The 24,284-nt window shown below is 38.3% G+C and overlaps 1 protein-coding gene across 8 annotated transcripts in view; it reads right to left on the reverse strand.

Annotated features, from left to right (window-relative positions):
* Nucleotides 1-24,284, reverse strand: part of ZZZ3 (zinc finger ZZ-type containing 3) — a 103,003-nt gene that overhangs the window by 20,458 nt on the left and 58,261 nt on the right. The window lies entirely within an intron of this gene.

Here is a 24,284-nt window from a genome sequence, read left to right on the forward strand (position 1 = left end):
CTTTCAATAAATTTCATTCTGTTTCCCAACAGACTATAAACTCCATAATGGCAAACACATCTGAAAAGTCCACTGTTTTGTTTATTCAGTGTGCAGCACACTTCCCAACATATAGATGCTCAGTAAATATTCTTTGAATGAACAAATGGACAGATGTTCTGTGCAATCAAAAGTATACTGAAACTTTTAAGTCCGGAAGTTAGCAAACAAGCAGAAATTTCAAGGGTAAAACAATGCAATTTTGATGTTCATGGCCATGGCGTAACTGCAACATGACATTCTCTATTAGAACACCGTTTCAGCCCCCTGCCTAAAACATATTCTTATTCTCAGGTCCCTTGTTAACTAATCCCTGATGAGATGTTTAATAATCAAGGTAAAAACTCCTAACACTGAAGGGTAAGGCTTCTCTCAAGCTAGTGATACTTCATTCAAAAGTTAGAACTGAATTGGAAACCAAGGGCTGTACTAAGTTACTCCTGGATCAGTTACAGAGGTTAAGCCTAAACTCACCTTCACTCTGCCTCTGTTTGCTTTGAGGTGTATGGCGTGTACAAACCTTGACCGTGCTGATGTTTTCTTACCAGGCAGTCTCACCCACGCTCAATCTTAGGGTGATTGTACTGAGCCAGGTAGAACCTAACCCCTCTATAATATTCTTAATTGCCATATTTCACCTTCAGAATACCTACCCCATGTAGCTGAATAACCAAAGACTTACATGGTGTCTCTGTGATGACTGACCCCTGCTTTAAATAGGACACACTTCTGTATCATCAATATGAAAATGATTATGAGTCTATTAAACTTGCAGCAAACTACTGTAAGCAAGTAACAATTAATGAGGCACAAGTAAGAACAGAGTTATAGGGAAAAACAAGCAGAGGCTTGAAAAAAGTGCTACAGTCAGTCACTGCCACTGGGAAGAAAGGCCTCTATTTGAAGTCAGTAAATTATAACAATTTTTACTGTATGTAAATTATTCCACAATGATTCTGACTTTAAAAAATAATTCCAACAGAGATTACAAAGAAAGTATAACTCTTCACTCCCTATTTTGCTTCTCTTCAATCAAGATTAAATGATTAGCAAATTGAAAGACCTAATATATACATTGGTAAAGACTTAAAAGTCCAGAATAAGTAAAAAGACTGTAAGAAGATAGTGAATTTAAGTCTTCTAGGCCAGCTAATTTGAATAATTTCCTATTCAGAGATTTTACCAATAAGATTATCATACATATCCCTAAGCAGAGATGGAGAAAATAAAAAACTGGCATGACATCTAAAAAACAGTATAATACAGACAAATCTAATTTCAATCCTACCCATCCACTCACTTCACCTCTAAAAGCAAACCACTGGAATCTGACCCAGGCATCAATTGAGGCAAGATTCATCTGTTCATTAATTTAGGCACTATCCTTAAAAGCTTCAGTAATTATCAAAGTAAATCAGGAACAGAGCTTAGGTATAACAGAGGATCTACCACTACACCAGAGAAGGAGTAAAGGAACTGGATGGGAACGAATGGGACAGGACTGCCATGTTGTGGGGGATGGAGGATGGGCATGTGAATGGCCAGAATGGGCATACCATTCTGTTCACTTTTTTGTATGCTTGAAGTTCTCCACAATGAGTTAAAAAGAAAACTCCAATTTGAGTTCAAATTAACGGTGATGTGACCACTGTACTCTTCCTGGGCTAATCGGATCATACTCGCTACTGTATTCAGCTCTGCTTTGAGAGACAAACAGGTTCATGACCACACAAGATGGATGGGAGACTATGTAATATGAAATAACAAATAGTGTCAAACATTTACTGTATGTGTACTATATATATTATACAATGTGCAATTAGTCAATTCTCATAATCAACTTACAAGATAGGTACCATTACCCTTATTTCACAGATAAGTAAACCAAGGCACAGATCATGCCAGCCATTTGTTCCATAATGTGATGTGAGGAATAATTAGCCAAGAAATGGGAACCTGCAATAAAATATTATTTCAATCTTTATGTAACATGCAGTTACGTGGAAGAGAAAATAGACTTGTTTTATAATGTACAAAGGGGCAAACTAGAATCAAATTGTGATAAGGCACAATATGAAGAAAAACCTCTCAGTCAAAACCAATAAAAGATGGTAGGACAGTGCCCAATCACCATAGATGTTCACAGAGATATTTAAAGGAAATTCAAGCATTAAAAAATCCTGAAGGGCTTCCCTGGTGCCGCAGTGGTTGAGAGTCCGCCTGCCGATGTAGGGGACACGGGTTCGTGCTCCGGTCCAGGAAGATCCCACGTGCCACGGAGCGGCTGGGCCCGTGAGCCATGGCCGCTGGGCCTGCGCGTCCGGAGCCTGTGCTCCGCAATGGGAGAGGCCACAACAGTGAGAGGCCCACGTATAGCAAAAAAAAAATCCTGAAACTCTTTTACTCCAGTAAAACATGCTGCTTTCAATTCTGCTATTCACTGAACCAAGCAAGAGGATGGAAAGACTGGGGAAAAAAAAAAGTATACACTTTTACATGAATGCAAGTAGAGTACAGCTTCCCCACATGGACAACTCTGTATTAAATCTATCAAAATTATTTTTTATCTATTTCTAAAGCTGAATCCAATGCAAAGAACAGCAAGCTTAGCTGTGGCAGATAATTGTTAATTTTATTTCTGTTTCATGTCTTCAACATAAAAAGAATTTTAGCTTGTATACTGAGGAATCACATTTGACTAAAATAGAAATACTCTTCAAATCTACATCGAAGTTACTTTCACTACCTTTCACTCTCCAAGCCTTCCTGAATTCTTTACTCACTTCTGTGAATTTTAAAACATTTATATGAAAGTATATTTGTAAAAATACTGATGTCTGAAAGAGGATACCAAGAATTAACAATCTAGAAGTTTAATTGTATTCTCCAATTTCTAGGCAGTGATATTACACACACTATGAGACAGTGAGAGTGAGAGAGAGAGAGAGAGAGAGGAGAAAGATTTTATTTCCAAGCAAGCCAGAATCTTTTTCAAGGAGTCAGATTTCAATTCTATTGTGGAAGGTTACATGGCATTTGTAATTTTAAAAAACTAATGGGGAAACTATTTATTTATTTATTTTTGGCTGCATTGGGTCTTCATTGCTGCACACGGGCTTTCTCTAGTTGCAGCAAGCAGGGGCTACTCTTCGTTGTGGTGTGTGGGCTTCTCTTGTTGTGGAGCATTGGCTCTAGGCACATGGGCTTCAGTAGTTGTGGCACACAGGCTCAGCAGTTGTGGCACACGGGCTTAGTTGCTCTGCGGCATGTGGGATCTTCCCAGACCAGGGCTCAAACCCGTATCCCCTGCACTGGTAGGTGGATTCCTAACCACTGTGCCACCATGGAAGTCCCTGGGGAAACATTTTAAAAAATCTAAACTGAGGGTTATTCTGCCCCTAAAATTGGCTTGATTATTCAGTCATTAAATAGTGTCACTAAAGACCTCACCAAAAAAAAAAAAAAAAAGGAAAGGAAAAAAAAAAGAAAGCTATTCTAGATCAGAAGTCTACAACCTATGGTCTGCCTGTTTTTTTAAATAAAGTTTTATTGGAACATACCTATACTCATTTGTTTACACAATGTCTATGGCTGTTTTCTAGCTACAATGACAGAGTGGAGTAGCTGTAAAGTGGAGTTGATCCCCAAAGCTTAAAATATTACTATCTGCGCCTTTAGGGAAAAGTCTGCAAGGCCCTGCTCTAGATCAAAAGATACAGAGACATGACAATCAAATGTAATGCATAATCTGAGATTAGCTCCCACAGCGGGAAAACGGACATTTGGGTGTATAGATGGAAAATTTTTAATATATTGCTGTTTGTATCAGTGCCAAACTGGTGTAATAAGGTAGTTAAGGTTATGTAGGAGAACGTCCTTGTTTTTAGGAGACATATACTAACATATACGGGTGATAAGTCTACAACACACTTTAAAACAGCTTAGCAGGCACTCCCCTGGTGGTCCAGTGTCTGTGCTCCCAATGCAGGGGGCCTGGGTTCAATCCCTGGTCAGGGAACTAGATCCCACATGCCACAACTAAGATTTCACATGTCACAACTAAAAGATTCTGCATGCCGCAACGAAGATCCCACGGGCCTCAACTAAGACTTGGCGTAGCCAAATTAACTAACTAATTAATTAATTAATTAAAACCCGGCTTAGCAAAAAGAAAAGTTTTATAGTATATGAGGTGGGAACGAAGATGAGGGGGAAAGAGTAGCATGATTATTATTAGCTGGAACACTAAGCTTGATTAAACACACTGAAAAAAACTAGAGGAAGTAACATGACATAATAATAAATCTATTAGTTTATACTGTAAGAAGAAAAGGAAAAGGGGTATAGGAAAAACTTACAATCAGATGACTTAACAAATGTTTTCACATGTGTGCACAAATGCACTCTTGTATGCATTGTGAGTAGAAGGAAATAAGAAAAAGAAGAGCAAGATTTATTGTAGATTTTATTTTCAATAGGACAAAGTTATGTAAAGCAAATTGGTTCTCAAAAATAACAGTAACATTTTAACAAAATTTTAAACAATAACAAATTTCATCATAGCAATCTACCAGGGTAAAACAACTGAGGGAGGAACCTCAATTTACTCTAACTATACCATTATCTTAACTAAGTGTGGCATTTTCCACTGTCTGCAAAACATTGAGCTCACCATGTATATACATGATTGAACAGAAATTACTTTCATGAAAGTAGAACACATGGTTTTTAAAATTATTGTCGTCCTTCACGAAGGATTTGAAACACTAAAACTACAGGATTTTCAAATTCAATAATTCACAAATGGTCTCTCTCACTTTTCATTAGAGAATGATCAAAAAGACTTTTATGAAATTCTGTGTTAAGACAGAAACTAGCACCTCAGCTCCTGACAGTACGTCTTTCCAGATATAAAGATCAACCCTGTATTGAAAACAACTAAAAATGCTGAATTAGAAACAAATAAAGAGGGACTTCCCTGGTGGTACAGTGGTTAAGAATCCGCCCACCAGTGCAGGGGACACGGGGTTTGAGCCCTGGTCCGGTAAGATCCCACATGTCGCGGAGCAACTAAGCCCGTGCGGCATGACTACTGAGCCTGTGCTCTAGAGCCTGGGAGCCGCAACTACTGGGCCCACGCACCACAACTATTGAAGCCCGTGTGCCGAGAGCCCATGCTCCACAACAAGAGAATCCACCATGATGAGAAGTCAACTCACAGCAACGAAGAGTAGACCCTGCTCACCGCAACTAGAGAAAGCCCATGCGCAGCAACAAAGACCCAACACAGCCAAAAGTTTAAAAAAAAAATTAATAAAATAAATAAATAAAAACAAATAAAGAAAAAACCGTGTACTTTTTTAATTTTAAAAGCATAGAAGGGGCTTCCCTGGTGGTGCAGTGGTTGAGAGTTCGCCTGCCGATGCAGGGGACACGGGTTCATGCCCCGGTCTGGGAAGATTCCATATGCCGCGGAGCGGCTGGGCCCGTGAGCCATGGCCGTTGAGCCTGTGCTCCGCAATGGGAGAGGCCACAACAGTGAGAGGCCCGCGTACCGTCAAAAAAAAAAAAAAAAAAGGCATTTCCCTTAAGGTTTCATCAATATCCTGAAGATACAGTCATTCTTTCAATGGTCTCTACAATAAAAGTTATCAGATTTCTCTTTTCCGAGTCTATCTTAGTACCTGGAAACTGGCCTAGGATAGATCTAGATTGGAGTCTGCAATCTCTGTCTACAATACTTTAACAACAACAATAAAAAAAAGCATGACAGTTAAGCTATATTTTCCTTGTCTCATCACTTTTTGTTTTATTTGGGTCTAACTTAAATAGAAGGCTTAAACAAGCTTCATACATATTTCTATACTCTGATGCCAAAGTACGGTTTTTAACATAGTTTTTCTTAGTTACAAATACCTGAAGAGGCAGCATGATTTCATTCTGTTTTCATTAACTCATTCACCTCCTATGCTAAAGTACTGCATTAAACACTCGGGATACAAAGGGCCTTTTCCTATCAGAGGTATCAGTCAAGGGGGCAACACAAATAAGTAAACAGCCAATTACAATAAGGGGTATGAGTGTTGTAAAGAGGAATGCACACAATATAGGAGGGCTTTAAACAGAGGTCTCTGAGGGTCAGGAAAGCTTCCCCAAAGAAGTTCAGCTGAGACCAGAAAGAAGAAAGGGAATCAGCTGGGGAAGAGGTGTAGAAGGGAAGAAGAGTTCAAGAATTTTTCCAACCAAACAGAAGGAACATTATGCAGAAATGCTTCTAGGCAAAGCACAGAACCTAAGACCAGAAAAGAGGTTTGGTACGACTGGGAGTGAAGACAGAGTTGAGGCTCGAGAGGAAGAATGGGATCAATTACACACGGGTCTGTAAAGTCAAGACTGAACTTGATTTTAAGGGCAATGGGAAGCTCTGGAGGAGTTTTAAGCTGAAGGAAAAAAATGTTGCTTTTTACAAAAACCATTCACACCAGAACAAGGAGAATGGATTAGAGTGGAGCAAGACTCCAGAAGAAGACCAATTAATTAGCTCTTGTTGTACTAACCAAGAGGAAAGACAGACTGTATTAAGGTAGTGGGCATGGAGAAAGAATGAGGTGAGTAGGTAATTTGAGAGATTTATATGGTAGGTTCTATAGCACTTGGTGACTGCCTGGACAAAAGAAATATTAAAAAAGAAAAAAATTTCAAGAAGGAGGGCCAGTGAAGCCAACTTCTAATTTAAAAAAAAATCTAAGGTAAAAGGCTATGTCCACTAGATTTCACACAAGGAAATCATTAGTAAGTCACTTCAGTGGCGTGCTGGGAGGTTTAAGCTAGACTTCAATACTTTAGGATTGAGTGAAAAGTTAACAAAGGAGAAATGGGAAATATAATCAATTTAATCAAGAAATTTAGCTGTGAAGGGGAGAAAGTAAGTAGTTGAAAGGTATTTGGGAAATGAAAAGATAATCTTTAAATCAGAAAAGACTTAAGCATGTTTAAATGCAGATGGGAAAGGGACCATTAGAAAGGTTGATTCTGGGGCTTCCCTGGTGGCGCAGTGGTAGGGAGTCTGCCTGCCGATGCAGGGGACGCGGGTTCGTGCCCCGGTCCGGGAGGATCCCACATGCCACGGAGCGGCTGGGCCCGTGAGCCATGGCCGCTGCACCTGCGCGTTCGGAGCCTGTGCTCCGCAACGGGAGAGGCCACGGCAGTGAGAGGCCCGCGTACCGCAAAAAAAAAGAAAAAGAAAAAAAAAAAAGATCTATAGCCGTGAATCAGTGTGATACACCACATCAACAAATTGAACAATAAAAACTACATAACCATCTCAACAGATGGAGAAAAAGCTTTTGACAAAATTCAATACCCATTTATAAAGACTCTCCAGAAAGTGGGCATAGAGGGAACATACCTCAACATAATAAAGGCCATATATGACAAACCTAGAGCTAACATCATACTCAATGGTGAAAAGCTGAAAGCATCTCCTCTAAGATCAGGAACAAGACAAGGGTGCCCACTCTGACCACTTTTATTCAACACAGTTTTGGAAGTCCTAGCCATGGCAACCAGAGAAGAAAAAGAAATAAGAGAAATCCAAATTGGAAAGAAGAAGTAAAACTGTCACTGTTTGCAGATGACATGACAGTATATACAAAGAAAACCCTACAGATGCTACCAGAAAACTACTAGAGCTCATCAATGAATTCGGTCAAGCTGCAGGATACAAAATTAATACACAGAAATCTGTTGCATTTCTATACACTAACAACAAAAAGACTGAAAGAGAAATTAAAGAAACAATCCCATTTACTGTCACATCAAAAAGAATAAAATACCTAGGAATAAACCTAAGGAGACAAAAGACTTGTACAGTACTCTGAAAACTATAAGACGCTGATGAAAGAAACTGAAGATGACACAAACAGACGGAACGATATACCATGTTCTTGGATTGGAAGAATCAACATTGTTAAAATGACTATACTACCTGAGGCAATCTACAGATTCAATGCAAATCTATCAAATTACCAATGGCATTTTTCACAGAACTAGAACAAAAAAATCTTAAAATTTGTATGGAGACACAGAAGACCCCGAATAGCCAAGGCAATCTTGAGAAAGAAAAACGGAGCTGGAGGAATCAGGCTCCCTGACTTCAGTCTATACTACAAAACTACAGTCATCAAAACAGTATGGTACTGGCACCAAAACAGTAATATAGATCAATGGAACAGGATAGAAAGTCCAGAAATAAACCCACACACCTATGGTCAATCTATGACAAAGAGGTAAGACTATACAATGGAGGAAAGACAGTCTCTTCAATAAATGGTGCTGGGAAAACTGGACAGCTACATGTTAAAAAATAAAATTAGAACATTTGTTCACAGCATACAAAAATAAACTCAAAAGGGATTAAAGATCTAAATGTAAGACCAGATACTATAAAACTCTTAGAGGAAACAAAAGCAGAACACTCTTTGACATGAATCACAGCAAGATCTTTTTCGATCTGTCTCCTAGAGTAATGGAAATAAAAACAAAAATAAACAAATGGGACCTAATTAAACCTAAGAGCTTTCGCACAGCAAAGAAAACCATAAACAAGACAAAAGACAACCCACAGAATGGGAGAAAATATATGCAAACAATGCGACCGACAAGAGATTAGTCTCAAAAATTTACAAACAACTCATGTGGATCAACGTCAAAAAAGACAAACAACCCAATCAAAAAATGGGCAGGAGACCTAAACAGACATTTCTCCAAAAAAAACACATAAAGATGGCTAAGAGGCATGTGAAAAGATGCTCAACATCATTAATTATTTGAGAAATGCAAATCAAAACTATAATGAGGGGACTTCCCTGGTGGTGCAATGGATAAGACTCTGCGCTTCCAATGCAGGGGGCCTGGGTTCGACCCCTGGTCAGGGAACTAGATCCCTCATGTATGCCACAACTAAGACTTTGCATGCCACAACTAAGGAGCCCATGTGTCACAACTTAGGAGCTCACGAGCCACAACTAAGGTGCCCTGGAGCTGCAACTAAGGAGGAGCCCACCTGCCACAACTAAGGAGCCCACATGCTGCAACTAAGGAGCCAACAAGCCACAACTAAGGAGCCCACCTGCTGTAACTAAGACCTGGTGCAACCAAACAAATAAATAAATCTTAAAAAAAAAAACACACACACACAATGAGCTATCACCTCACACCAGTCAGAATGGCCATCATCAAAAAATCTACATACAAGGGCTTCCCTGGTGGCGCAGTGGTTAAGAATCTGCCTGCCAATGCAGGGGACATGGGTTCGATCCCTGTCCAGGAAGATCCCACATGCCGTGGAGCAACTAAGCCTGTGCGCCACAACTACTGAGCCTGTGCTCTAGAGCCCGCAAGCCACAACTACTGAAGCCCACATGCCTAGAGCCCGTGCTCTGCAACAAGAGAAGACACTGCAATGAGAAGCCCACGCACCACAAAGAAGAGTAGCCCCCACTTGCTGCAACTAGAGAAAGCCGGCATGCAGCAACGAAGACCCAACGCAGTCAAAAAAAAAAAAAACAAAACAAAAAACAAAACCTATAAACAATATGCTGGAGAGGGTGTGGAGAAAAGGGAATCCCCCTACACTGTTGGTAAGAATGTAAATTGGTATAGCCACTATGGAGAACAATATGGAGGCCCCTTCAAAAACTAAAAATAGAGCTACCATATGAGTCAGTAATCCCACACCTGGGCATATATCTGGAAAATAATATGGTTCAAAAGAATATATGCACATCTATGTTCACTGCACTGCTGTTCACAATAGCCAAGACATGGAAAAAACCTAAATGTCTACCAACACATGAATGGATAAAGAGGAAGTGGTACATGTATACAATGGAATATTACTCATCCATTAAAAAGAAATAATGCCATTTGCAGCAACACGGATGGACCTGGAGATTATCATAATAAATGAAGTAAGTCAGACAGAGAAAGACAAATATATGATATCGCTTATATATGGAATCTAAAAAAAAAAATAGATACAAATGAACTTATATACAAAACACAAAGAGACTCACAAACTTAGAGAACAAACTTATGGTTACCAGGGGGAAGGGTGGTGGGGAGAGATAGACTGGGAGTTTGGACATGACATGTACACACTGCTGTATTTAAAACAGACAACTGGGCTTCCCTGGTGGTGCAGTGATTAAGAATATGCCTGCCAATGCAGTGGACACAGGTTCGATCCCTGGTCAGGGAAGATCCCAAATGCTGCGGAGCAAAACTAAGCCCATGCACCACAACTATTGAGCCTGCACTCTAGAGCCCGCTAGCCACAACAACTGAGCCCGCATGCCGCAACTACTGAGCCTGCACTCCAGAGCCCGCAAGCCACAACTTCTGAGCCCGCATGCCACAACTACTTAAGTCCACGTGCCTAGAGCCCGTGCTCCACAACGAGAAGCCAACACAATGAGAAGCCTGTGCACCACAACGAAGAGTAGCCCCCACTCGCCACAACTAAAGAAAGCCCACACGCACGAATGAAGACCCAACACAGCCAAAAATAAATAAATTTATAAAAATAAATAAATAGGGCTTCCCTGGTGGCGCAGTGGTTGAGAATCTGCCTGCTAATGCAGGGGACACGGGTTCGAGCCCTGGTCTCCACATGCCGCGGAGCAACTAGGCCCGTGAGCCACAACTACTGAGCCTGCGCGTCTGGAGCCTGTGCTCCGCAACAAGAGAGGCCGCGATAGTGAGAGGCCCGCGCACCGTGATAAAGAGTGGCCCCCGCTTGCCACAACTAGAGAAAGCCCTTGCACAGAAACGAAGACCCAACACAGACAAAAATAAAAATTAATTAATTAAAAGAAGGCTCAACCTTTTTAAAATAAATAAATAAATAAATAGATAACCAACAAGGACCTACTGTATAGCACAGGGAGCTATGCTCACTACTCTGTAATAACCTAAATGGGAAGAGTATGAAAAAGAACAGATACATGTATAACTGAATCACTTTGCTGTACACCTGAAACTAACACAGCATTGTTAATCAAATATAATAAAAAAAAAGGATCTATAGTACTGAAGCACCATCTTTAACCAAAGGTAATTACCCTAGCACTGAAAGACTTGTGAGCCCTAAATCACAATGCCAGTGACCGACTTGGATTTCACCTACACTTAACTAAGAACACTTAATAAGTCAAAACAGATGCTGGTCATACACAATCATTTATTTTTACATGATTTATGAGCATGATTAACAAGCTACTGTAATTTTTTTCACCCCATCTTTAAGATAGTTCTGAACTAATTAAACCTAGGACTCTGAACATGGCAGACAAAAATTACTATGTCTAGAAAAAAATAATAATTTCTTAAAACTAGAACCATCTATTTATTCAAGAGCCTGCCAATTCAAGTTTCAGCTAGGCTAGTAAGACATTAGAAAATCATATTTGTAAGAATAATACCTATTTTTAAATTAATCATAACAAATCCATGTAATTTGAGTTTGCATTTTTGTTGCGGTCTTCAAATGTTACTATATATTAGCTGAAGTGTTCCAGAAAACTGAAAGATTTCAATCGTTTGAATCAAAGAAATGATGGAAGATGTTCTCAAGGACATATCTTTTTCAGTAAATGAATATTAACACAAATGAAGACTGATTTACAGTCTTTTACAGACATTTACTTATTACTTGCTCTTCAAAGTATAAGACCAAATAAATAAAAATATGATCAGAGTGCAACATATTACCATGAAACCACTTCTGACATAATGCTATTTGGACTGGCCCTTTAAAATTCTATGCTGCCTGTCATCTAATGGCTTATAAACAATATAAGAATTTTTTAATATTATTGTAGATTATAATAGTTATGCTTAATAAATGTCAGAAGACATCTTATTATAGATGCCAAATTAAAGATTAGCACTCACTTTTAAGGGTCATAAAAAGAAAAAAGGAAAATACACGTTAAGTTTAAAAGATTTTCTCCTAAAAACAAATTTAACTTTTTTTTTAATTTAATTTTATTTATTTTTTATTTTCTGGCTGCATTGGGTCTTCCTTGCTGTGTGAGGGCTTTCTCTAGTTGCGGCGAGCAGGGGCTACTCTTTGTTGCGGTGCGCGAGCTTCTCATTGTTGCGAAGCATGGGCTCTAGGCGCGTGGGCTTCAGTAGTTGTGGCACTCGGGCTTCAATAGTTGTGGCTCGCAGGATCTAGAGCACAGGCTCAGTAGTTGCGGTGTATGGGCTTAGTTGTTCTGCGGCATGTGGGATCTTCCTGGACCAGGGCTCAAACCCGTGTCTCCTGCATTGGCAGGCAGATTCTTAACCACTGCGCCACCAGGGAAATCCAAATTTAAAATTCTTAATGAAATATTTTAATTGAAAAACCAATCTGAAATTTCTCTTTTTAAGTTGAATCATTAAAATTTAGTAGGGGGCTTCCCTGGTGGCGCAGTGGTTCGGAGTCCGCCTGCCGATGCAGTGGACACAGGTTTGAGCCCTGGTCCAGGAAGATCCCACATGCCGCAGAACGGCTGGGCCCGTGAGCCATGGCCGCTGCGCCTGCGCGTCCGGAGCCTGTGCTCTGCGACGGGGGAGGCCACAGAGGTGAGAAGCCCGCGTACCGCAAAAAAAAAAAAAAAAAATTAGTAGGGAATTCCCTGGCGGTCCAGTGGTTAGGACTCAGCATTTTCACAGCCGTGGGCTCAGGTTGGATCCCTAGTTGGGGAACTAAGATCCCCCAAGCCGCAGCGTGGCCAAAAAAAAAATAAAATTAGTCTCAGTATTGAAACTTTTAGATGGGTTCTAAAACTATCCTATATAAGGCAATGATTTTCAAACCTGGCTGAATATTACAATCATTTGGAGAGCTTTTTAAAAAAGAGAGAGAGGGGTGATTGAGATTCCACAGACTAAATCAGAATCTCTAGGGCAAGTCTAGGCATTCATATATTTTTAAAACATCATAAATGATTCTAATGTGCAGCTCTATTCTGCTACATTGTATCAATCCTAAAAAACAATATTCATTATGAATTATCGGGCTTCCCTGGTGACGCAGTGGTTGAGAGCCCGCCTGCCGATGCAGGGAACACGGGTTCGTGCCCCGGTCCGGGAAGATCCCACATGCCGCGGAGCAGCTGGGCCCGTGAGCCATGGCCGCTGAGCCTGCGCATCCGGAGCCTGTGCTCTGCGGCAGGAGAGGCCACAGCAGTGAGAGGCCCGCGTACGGCAAAAAAAAAAAAAAAGTAAGAATTATCAATATTAGGGACTTCCCTGGTGGTGCAGCGGTTAAGACTCCGAGCTCCCAATGCAGGGGGCCCAGGTTCGATCCCTGGTCAGGGAAATAAACCAGCATGCCGCAACTAAAAATCCTGCGTGCCACAACTAAGACCTGGCACAGCCAAATAAATAAATAAATATCTTCTAAAAAAGAATTATCGGGCTTCCCTGGTGGTGCAGTGGTTGAGAGTCCGCCTGCCGACGCAGGGTACACGGGTTTGTGCCCGTGTGGGAAGATCTCACGTGCCGCGGAGCGGCTGGGCCCGTGAGCCATGGCCGCTGAGCCTGCGCGTCCGGAGCCTGTGCTCTGCAACGGGAGACGCCATAACAGTGAGAGGCCAGCTTACCGCAAAAAAAAAAAAAAAAAAAAAAATTATTATCAATATTAGAAACTACTATTCACAGTTGAGATGAATAAATGAAATAATTTAACAACTAAGGGGCAAAGATAATGTATAACTGCAATACAATTTTTAAAAATTATTTGTGAGCTAGAGATTGTCATACTGAGTGAAGTAAGTCAGAGAAAGACAAATATGATATCACTTATATGTAGAATCTAACAAAAGGGTACAAATGAACTTATTTACAAAACAAAAGTAGAGTCACAGATACAGAAAACAAACAGGGTTACCAGGGCTAAGGGGGGAGGGATAAATTGGGAAACTGGGATTGACACATAAAGACTACTATACATCAAAGAGATAACTAATGAGGACCTACTACATAGCACAGGGTACTCTGCTCAATACTCTGTAATGGCCTATATGGGAAAAGAATCGAAAAAAAGAGTGGATATATGTACATGTATAACTGATTCACTTTGCTCTACACCTGAAGCTAACAACATAATTGTAAATCAGTTATACTCCAATAAAAATGTTTTTAAAAAATTATTTGTGAGCTAAATTTAAGTCTTTACAAATCAAGAAAGCAAATTTAGGCAGTGTCACATACCAAAAGTAATATCTCTAGTAAGCTATGTGAGAACAGTCAACTCACCAATCCCTTATGTTCTACACCCATTCCCTGGATCTCCAAACCTTGCTGTTCGCTTCTGAATGCAAATATGTTTGAATTGAGGCTTCCCACATCTCAAAAACTTTCAATGAGCATTTGATAGTATCAGCCCTCGTTCCCTTTATGCTTAGACATAGTCTTATGCCTCCTATGTTGTTTTTGGTTAAAAAAAAAATTTAAAGAATACTTGTCTTTGTTTTAGACTAGCTCTTTTCTCCATTTAAATTATATACACACACAATATTTTTTTAAGCTGGAAAATTTTTCACTTACATGGCTTTGACTGAAAAAAAACCTAAAGGCAAAAATATAATCTGTTTATAAAATATTAGCCTGCATATTAAAAATAGAAACATCATTTATTTTTCTTAGCTAAGGGAAAACGAAAATAATCCATGCCAAGAAAATCAGTATTTACAGAGTGTGCCCTTATTTTAAAGTGTCTGACGATCTTTACTTTTACCACCTTGTTTGGGTAATAGTTGGCAAGTTCTACCTTCATCAGTAAATGACTAAAAACATCATCTAGCTGCTGTTAAAGTATTGGTCTAAACACACAATCCCTAATACAACAGCATGCAGGAATAACTCTTCCATCTCTGAAGAAATTTGAGTATAACATATTTCTCTTAAATAGAAGCTTGTTTTCACTTGCATTTAGCTGAATTATACTTTTGAAGCCCTAACCATAGAATAAATTTGTGAAGACCAGGTCTTAAATAATGTAATAAATACCTTGATTTTATTAGAATCAAAAGAAAGAAAATTCCTTATTCTCCACTGCTATTCCTTCCATTTCTTTGGTGGGGGGACACAACTTCTGAGCCTGCGCTCTAGAGCCTGCAAGCCACAACTACTGAAGGCCGCACACAGCAACAAAGTCCCAACACAGCCAAAAATAATAAATAAAAATAAATAAATTTATTTAAAACAGGGCTTCCCTGGTGGTGCAGTGGTTGAGAGTCCGCCTGCCGATGCAGGGGACGCGGGTTCGTGCCCCGGTCCGGGAGGATCCCACATGCTGCGGAGCGGCTGGGCCCCTGAGCCATGGCCGCTCAGCCTGCGCGTCCGGAGCCTGTGCTCTGCAACGGGAGAGGCCGCAGCAGTGAGAGGCCCGCGTACCACAAAAAAAAAAAAAAAAATTATTTAAAACAAAGATTTATAGATATGTGTATACACAGTTAGTATACACACATATATTTTCTTGCTCTATCTGCTGTGACACTAAATAAAAGCAACAGCAACCCTAGTATCAGTGAGTACTCACAGGCACTCAAATACTGGTTTCTAATACCATTTTCCAATAAAGGGAACTGAGGTTCCTTGCAGAGAAGGCTGATTCTAGGACTGGGGCAGGAAACATACAAGATGAGTCTGGAGTATTTTGAAGTTCCAAAAAGTAAGAAAGTGCTCAAAAAAACAAATACACACAACAAAAATATATCACCTTAATGGGACACAGGAGCCATCAGAAAGGTTCCCAATGGCCAAAGCTGGAACAATTTGAGCAATAAAATAAAGCAGTACTAAATTATACCCCAAGGTATAAAAATAAATATTTATGAGTCCATACTGATTTAAATAAATGACTGAATAAATGAAAGAGAAAAAAAAATATCCCACGCAGAAGAATTTCAAATAATTTATGTAAATGCTCTACCCTCTTTAAGTGTGGGCTGTACAGTGATTTCTTTCCAAACGATACAATATGGATACTGGTAGAAGAGTAACTTTACAATAAGAAACCTAACAAATACTACCTCAGTGAAGTGATCAAGGTCAAGATCAACAGCAATAAATCATATTAACAGTATATCCCTTGATATGACATGATAAAAATGGCATTTTACCTCTGTGGTCTCCCTCCCAAAAGCCCACAACCCTAGTCTAATCATGAGGAAAAAAGTCAGACAAATTACAATACAGAGGCACCTATAATACCTAACCAGTATCCCTCAAAATTGCCCAGGTCATCAACAAGACAAGTCTGAGAAACTGCCACAACCAAGAGAAGCCTAAGGAGACACGAAAACGAAAAGAATTGTGGTATACTAATTGGGATTCCGGAACCAAGGAACTCTGAATACAAAGTGTTTACTTTAATAAATTTTATATGTTAACTGAACTATATTATATACAATTAATAAAATATATATCAATTCGCTAATTATAACAAATATATTATACTACTATAAGATGTTAACAGAGGAAATACTGCAGGACATATGGGAATTCTCTGTACTTTCTTCTTAATTTTTCTGTAAATCTGAAACTGTACTAAAAAATAAAGTCCATTTAAAAAATTTTGGAGAAGTTTATAGTTTCTTCCTGAGGTGGTAAAATTTGACTAGCACACCCTCAGGACTGTTATGCAGACCAAAATAATAATAATAGTAACAATTTTAAACTTTTATAAGAAATTAAGAGTAGAAAATGCCTGGTCTGAGAGTCAGGAAACATGGAACAAGTGGCAACTCTGCCACTAATTTTACAATCTTGAACATGACTTATCTTTTCTGGTCTAGGTTTTTACACCTATAAATTTAGAGGGATAAAACAGCCTCTGAAACCATTAACATCACAGCAACTGTAAAGTGTTAGAATAAATCTCTTTATCCAGTAGATCATAACAGTGAACAAGCAACTTTGCTGTTCCTCTAAAGAGAAAAATAAAACCAGGTTTAATTACATGGATGATTAGCATAATAGCTGCCACTTCTACAACTAGGAGCTGACTTTCACCACGCTGAACCCTAGACTGGTCCAGTCATTTATTAAACGATTTATTAACTACTGTTTCTTCATCCTAAAGTAGCAAAGAATTAAAAATAACATGGATGACTGGATACAAAAGTCAGATGTGAGTACAGTCTTGAAAGCAAAGAGAAATAAAATGAGAAAAAAAAAAACAAAAACAGAAGAGCCCAGGGTGTGCCTAGCTAGCTTCAAGTTCCAAATCCTTCACAATATTTATGTTTATCTACTTTCATATCAAAATATAGCTTCAGAGTCTAACCATGGGCAATGGACCAGAAGTTATAATCCACTTCTAATATTAGAGAAGCAAGCAAATGTAAAAAGAACATTCATTCTTCAAAGAAGCCTTAATGAATGGGGTGGCAGGAATGACTGCACAGCATGGCACCAGCAGTAGAGGCATCTACAACCATCAATCTCCACAATGGTGTAGCCCCAGTTGCTCCCTCTTCTCTTTCTCTCTTTGCTTTCACAAGTGATGATCAGCAGACCAAATAATTCAAGGAAGCCTTCTTTCTACTTAACAAAAAAATGGCAACACCACCATCACAGTACATCAACTTAGGGTAGTAAGAAAGGTTGTTCAAAATTAAACAGATACAGAACTATAGAATATAATCAAGGAGTAGGATGGTCTTTACACAGTATTATTTCCCAGAATTTTTTTACTATGATGACTAGAAAAATGAGACAGAGGAGGTGCGGAGAGATCCATAAAATATTCTAAATCTTTAACAAAGACAGTAATGATTAAATCAATGTGAAGAAACTACATCATGTACAACAAACCTGGTCCCACCTTCAAAGAAACTCACAATCTAGGAAAGAAGATAGTGATAGATGATGCATATGCAAAATGGCTATAAAGTTTTTCTGAAATTCTTCAGAGCCAAGTTCATTAGTCACATTAGGTTCAGGTTAGTGAGGAATGAAAGAACATCAGTTTCATTACTTACAATTTCATTTCTGACACAAAGTATATTTATTTCTCCATGTTGTATTTCTGTACCAAACCTGATTAAGAAACCAAGTAAAAATTAAATATCCTTCAAAAATTATTGCCATTGAGGATATTCTGTAAGCTGTTAGAAACTGAGTTCCAAAAACATTTTGAGCATGATGGCTGAGTCCAGTAAAGTGAGGCACTGATATCTGTAAAGTGAAAGATGTTCTACTTATTTTTGCTTTTTAAATAAAACTTAGCAAATCAGTAGTACTACCTACAGTCACATGCTACCTAATATCAATATAACCACTATGTGATTCCTGTATGTCAAAGATCCCTTCAAATTAACTAATATTTTTAATCACATACTTAAAAAGAAATAACTATAACACGGAACCTTCCCGAAGGCTCCTAAGTCTACATACGTTATACATTCCTGAGTGCTCTTTATTAACAATTTTCTCTTAAAGAATTCTCATTAATTGGCTAGGCATGTTTCCCATCCTTGCCCTTGCAGAAACCATGATTCCTCTTCCCCAAATCATTGGTTTTTCTCTAAATAACCAGTATTCATATTTATTATCATTAGCATTACTGGCTTCAATTTCCCAGTATGAAGAAAATTCACAAGTCTCTGATTCCTAAGATCCCTTTGGTGTTCTTCTTAAGAATGATAGTAATACTTAAAATGTCAGTCTAGGGCTTCCCTGGTGGCGCAGTGGTTGAGTGTCCGCCTGCCGATGCAGGAGACACGGGTTCGTGCCCTGGTCCGGGAAGATCCCACATACCGCGGAGCGGCTGGGCCCGTGAGCCATGGCCGCTGAGCCTGCGCGTCCGGAGCCTGTGCTCCGCAACGGGAGAGGCCACAACAGTGAGAGGCCTACGCACCGCAAAAAAAAAAAAAAAAAAAAAAGTCAGTCTAATTATAATAGATCACCATGATTTGGCTAAAGTAACCCAAAGCTGTTTTCACTGTAAAGTGAATGCCAGCTGAGGCCAACAGTTTCTCTCAATGTATTATTAGGATTCTATAATCCTGACTTCAAGAGAGAATCTACTAATATTTTTTTTTAAAACTCCCCGCTTAAGCAAAAAGTTAATGATTAATAACTGACTTTTCCTTGTTAAAAACAATGATTTTCATATTTTTGTACCAAGCAGCTCTACTGGTAAAAATAAAATAAAAATTGTGGCACATGCTTCCAATATATGTATACTTACTTATAAATTATATGTTTTACTGTACTTATTATATACATTATAAACAAATACAAAGAACTCCCAAAATTCTTAAGAATAAGGAAAAATACATATAAATAGCATTTTCTTCCTATCTCCCAATGGATTTTCTTGAGCATCCTCTGGTATGCACATACTTCATCCATACTTTGTCATTCTTTTTACTGTGTTAAAATTCACATAGTAAAAAATTCACCGTTTTAACCATTTTAAAGCATACAATTAAGTGGCATTTAGTACATTCACAATGTTGTGCAACCATCAGCCCCTAGCAACCATTAACCTGCTTTTTATCTCTATGAATATGCTTCTTCTAGATATTTCACATAAATGAAATCATATAATATGTGACCTGTTGTGTCTGGCTTCTTTCACTTAGCATAATATTTTCAAAATTCATCCATGTCGTAACATGTAAAAGTACTTCATTCCTTTGTATGGCTGAATAGTATTCCACTGTATTGATAAAACTTCATTTTTTAATCAATTCATCCGTTTATGGACATTTGAGTTGTATCCACCCTCTTACTACTGTGAACAGTGCTGCCATGAACATGTGTACAAGGGTTTTTTACCTGAATACCTGTTTTTAAAAATTCTTTTCAGTATATATCTAAAAGTGGAATTGCTGGATCATATGGTAATTTTATGTTTAATATATCAAGGAACTTCCAAACAGACTGCTACAGTAGGTGTACCATTTTATTTTACATTCCCACTAGCAATGTACGAGGATTCCCACAACCCATTTTATAGATATCTAACTGATCAAGAATACAATTTGACCCAAAACACCAACTGGTCTATAATGGGCATGTTTTGACCACCTACATTGCCCACCAACCTCTTTCCTAGAAGATATCCTTGCAGAAAGGATACGCCACAACAGACTGTCTCCAGCTCCACCCCACCTCCCTCCCACAGTAATTCCACCCCTGACCATTGATAATTTTGCCAGGGATAGAAACCTGACCCAGGAGAGTCCATCTACTGAAAAGTCAATAACCAGGTTCTCTTTAGAGAATGTGAGAAGCAGCTCTGCAGAATAAAGATGACGCAGTGTGGGGATCAGGGCAAGCACAGTGGGAAGTCATTGCCATTCGCAAACTGAAATTATGGGGGAAAGAAGGCAAAAAGTGTGCAAAGAAACATTGGTAAAGAGAAAAACCACAGTCCGTGCTGCACAAAGAGAAACAGAGGTAAGAGAGTATAATCTTGGATACTGACAGGTTATAATTTCATGAGGCTTGGTTAGACTTTATTTCCTGACACTGGATATTCATAAGACTGTCTACTATTTATTCAAAATAAACTTTTTTTTTATTTGACATACTTTGAATGGGTTTCTGATTCCTGAAACCAGCAAGTTCTTACTAAAACAAGCTCCGACAACCTTGACTTTATTTCTCTCACTAGTTTTAAATAACCTGAAGAGGTTCCTTACTAATTAATGGATTTTAATATTTTGTATTCAAATTGAATACCTTTTGAAGAACCATACAAAGGCTTTCACAGGGAGTTTTTAAAAGAATGTGAGTATCATTCTTTTTAATCCACACTTTTATAGGCTCCAAATAATGCAGTTTTTTCCCTCCCTAAAGACTCCAGGTTTCTTGTAGTAATAAACCTTAAAAGATGATCTTTCAACTTGTTCCTAGTACCTGTTTTTCTAAATCTAATCAACAGAATTCTTGAGTTTTCCTTCTTAAATAGGAAGCTGAGTGCAACTGTATTGTGGTCAATATTATAAAAGTTGCACAGTCATCTAGAAAAAATCCTGACCAGTCAGACCAAGATTCACATATTTTCCCTACTCAAGAGTTTTAGATTACCCACTCTAAGAAACAATCCTCTGTAACATCTAAAAAGTTCACCTTCTATTCTGGAATTGCAAATAAATTAAAGTTTCAAATAATTGCGACAAGCTAGTAATTTCTAGTTATAAGCTAATACTCTAACAGGCAACACACCTCAAATATAAGCAAACTACAAATCTGTTAGGGTATCTGATCATTTCACAATAACTTCAAAGGCACAGGATATGTCTTGTCATATTTAATTATTTCTAGTATCTACTCAAAATTATGAGTTTGTACAGAGAAAGGTGGATAATAACCTCTGATGAAAATCTTTAAATAACAGGACAGACACACATACATAGACAGGGACACACATTTTCTTTCAAGTCCTTCAATTCAATAAAGACAACCTCAACCAAATTCTTATCATTCCATATGCTTTCTAAAGGCTGCTGGCAAAACTCTAGATTGTAAAAATATATCTGAAGCCATATAAAACATTCTGATCATACCAAACTTGTAAATTTGTTTTATAATACAATGACTTCTTCTCTTTGGGTCTGGTATTAACAACTGAATTTACTTTTTTATGTGACCATGTAAAAACATTATTTTAACCAGGTACTGTGTTCAGACAACCATCCCTGATCATGAGACACACCCTTTTATCTCCCCACCCCCTGCCATTATCTCTTCCCAGTTCCTGAGTTTAGTGAACTATGTGAATGATTATGCAGGTTATTCATTTTTTTCTTTTGAAAATTTAAAGTCTAGATATTTTTAAGTAAAAAAAAGGGAAATCATCACTAATGTTAACTCCATAAATTCAGAATCTTAAAAGTCAAACTAATGGCATAAAAAAATTTCTAGTATGTAAAGCATGCCAAATTTTTCTGACATTTTCAAAGCAGGATAAGGCTTGACATATCAATGATGATACATCAACCGACTAGTAAGGCATGGACACCTCAAAGAGCTTGAGGTTCACTGTATGGTACATGTTTACAGGAAATTATAATTTGCTATGACAGAGAACACAAGGAGTAATTAATTAGTCATGGGAAGATATGAAAGATCTCACAGAGAATATGATATCTAAACTGTGACAGCCTTCTCCCTTTGCAGACAGGGAAAGGAAGGTAACCAGGGCAAGGGGGTAAGAGTGGACTAGAGCAAGCAGTTAGGCATATGAGAAATTCTAGAGTGAAAGAATACAATCATCAAGGAACTAAAGGCTTAATCTGTTTCAAATACAGAGTGAGAGGCAGAAAGTAAAGGAGAATATTTTAAAATCATGCAGTAATTCATTTTAAAGAATAGGTTTTGGGGCTTCCCTGGTGGCGCAGTGGTTGAGAATCTGCCTGCTAATTCAGGGGACACGGGTTCGAGCCCTGGTCTGGGAGGATCCCACATGCCGCAGAGCAACTAGGCCCATGAGCCACAACTACTGAGACTGAGCGTCTGGAGCCTGTGCTCTGCAACAAGAGAGGCCGCAATAGTGAGAGGCCCGCATACTGTGATGAAGAGTGGCCTCCGCTTGCCACAACTAGAGAAAGCCCTCGCACAGAAACGAAGACCCAACACAGCATAAATAAATAAATAAATAAATAAATAAATAAACAAACTCCTACCCCCCAACATCTTCTTTAAAAAAAAAAAAAAAAAGAATAGGTTTTATTTTAAAGACATTTATGCCAGCTACAATACAGGAATCCATGGGGGAAACAATACACAATCACAGAAAGCAACTGAGGAACCATTTCCAATAATCTAGAAAAGAGAAGATAGTGGCATTAATTTAAGATTAATTTAAGAAAGTGACATTAATAATAAAGAAATAAAGTTGAATCAACATTGGTGGGAGAGGAGGGTATGGTGAAGAAGTAACTGAAGAAAAATAGGAGTACGTTTTTCTAGACTGGGCAAATGAAAGATCCTACCAACTAAGTAAAAAGATGGTGTTGTTTATTGGGTGTGTATGGAGGAAGCAATGATGAGTTCAACTTTAGACATGTTCCACTGAGTTACTGTGAGACATGTAAATGGAGATATCTTATAAACGGTCCAAAGTTCAAGAATAATCTGATTGGACATGTAAATTTGGAAATCCATCAGTATATAAGATGGCAATTTCACAGCAGTGAGAATGCCCAGAGAGCATGCAAAATATGAAGAAAGTAAACAACTGAAGCTTGAGTAGGGCCAAAAGTAAAGGGAAGAGCAGACAAAGAGAATTCAAAATCATATATACAGATAGACAGACATATATGAAACAATAATTAGAATTACAGAAATCAAATCACGTCAACTTTATAGATGAGAAAACTGACAACCACAGAAGTTAAAGACATTTACCCAGCTCCATAGTACCAGTTTAGAACAGTAATGGAAGGGGACTGGAACACTCCTCAAATCTAGTCCAACCTCTGAAAATAATTTACAAATAAAAATTTTTTAAATATTGAGATTCTACAATTAAACGAGTTAGCATTTTAAAAACACAAACACTGGGAATTCACGGGCAGTCCAATGGTTAAGACTCCGTGCTTCCACTGTAGGGGGCCCAGGTTCCAGCCCTGGTTGGGGAGCTAAGACGCTGCATGCTGTGTGGTGCAGCCAAAAATAAAAAATAAGTAAATAAAAAGAAAAACACAAACATTATCTACTCATGATTGGTGCCTTAAGAAAAACTCTAATTTTGACAGAAAATGTTATATTTGTTGCCTTTAACCTGACTCTTCACACCCATATATATGTTTTGAAGTGTTTATTAAGAAGATACTTTAGGTTTTGATTGTAATCTTTTTCACTCCCACTTCCTACCCTCATTGCCAATAAACTTTTAGCATGACCCTTGCTCTCTAACTAAAGTTTAAGCAGAGCAAAATAATCTTATGCTTTTATATTCTGAGACCTATTATTTAAAACATGATAAAAATACATTTAAAAATTATGGGGAAAGATAATGTGAGACAAGTGAAAAGTAGCAAAGAAAGAAAGAGTTCAGCCAAAATTTTTCAACTTAATACAAATGATAAAAATTACGGTACCAGGCAAAATAGATTTCTGCATAATACTCTACATTTAATTTTATTTAAGAAAAAAATATACAAAAGAAACTGGATTAAACTGATAGTCGTAAAAAGGGAACATTCATCATGGCTTTCTGAAAATAT

Source organism: Pseudorca crassidens, chromosome 2 (assembly GCF_039906515.1).
Source record: "Pseudorca crassidens isolate mPseCra1 chromosome 2, mPseCra1.hap1, whole genome shotgun sequence".
In the NCBI taxonomy this organism is placed as follows: Eukaryota; Metazoa; Chordata; class Mammalia; order Artiodactyla; family Delphinidae; genus Pseudorca; species Pseudorca crassidens.